Source organism: Penaeus monodon, chromosome 23, assembly GCF_015228065.2.
Source record: "Penaeus monodon isolate SGIC_2016 chromosome 23, NSTDA_Pmon_1, whole genome shotgun sequence".
Taxonomy (NCBI): Eukaryota; Metazoa; Arthropoda; class Malacostraca; order Decapoda; family Penaeidae; genus Penaeus; species Penaeus monodon.
The window spans coordinates 37,151,196-37,151,805 of NC_051408.1; the positions used below are offsets into that span (position 1 = coordinate 37,151,196).

General features: G+C 38.4%; 1 long non-coding RNA gene across 1 annotated transcript; it reads left to right on the top strand.

Annotated features, from left to right (window-relative positions):
- Window positions 1-109: 109 nt before the first annotated feature.
- Window positions 110-499, top strand: LOC119587976. The gene is made up of 2 exons (XR_005230035.1): window positions 110-186; window positions 391-499. It is a non-coding gene; the product is annotated as an uncharacterized LOC119587976 (long non-coding RNA).
- Window positions 500-610: the final 111 nt, after the last annotated feature.

Sequence of the window (610 nt, forward strand, 5' to 3'; positions counted from 1 at the left end):
TGTAGAGGGAAATCCTAAAAAAGGAAATATAGCAGAAACGGGAGATACGGTGTAATTAACATAAAAAAGGGGAAGTGATGAACAGACAGCCAACATAGAAAAAGTTAAAGGAAGAGAAAAAACAATTATACTTGTGAAATGAAACCTATAATTAGCAAAGGTATACATATAAATTCACCCAATCAGGTAAGCATGTCTCTAGTTGAGGAATTAAACCAAACTACGCGTGAAGTATTTGCTTATGATTCTTCGTTAAAGATCTCCGTCATGATTTCTCAGGCAAAGCTTGATTACCTCCAGTATTAGTTTAGTTATGCCAGCTTGCAAATATTCAGATTGGAACTTCTTTCCTAACCATATTGGCTGAACAAATCCACTTAAAAATTGCAGTGTGACAGAAGTCCTACACTTGGAAGCCCCGCCAGATACTGACCAAGAGTCAAGAGGTCGCCATCGCTACTGACGACGCTATAGTAAGTAAGTAAGTAAAAAAAAAAAATCCTCAAACAGAAACAACCCCAGGGTGTGGTTGAAAACTATCTGGCTGTGCTATCAGGCTTAGATCACAGCCAGTATGATGGGTGTCTTCTAAAGCTTTACCAGCTTTACC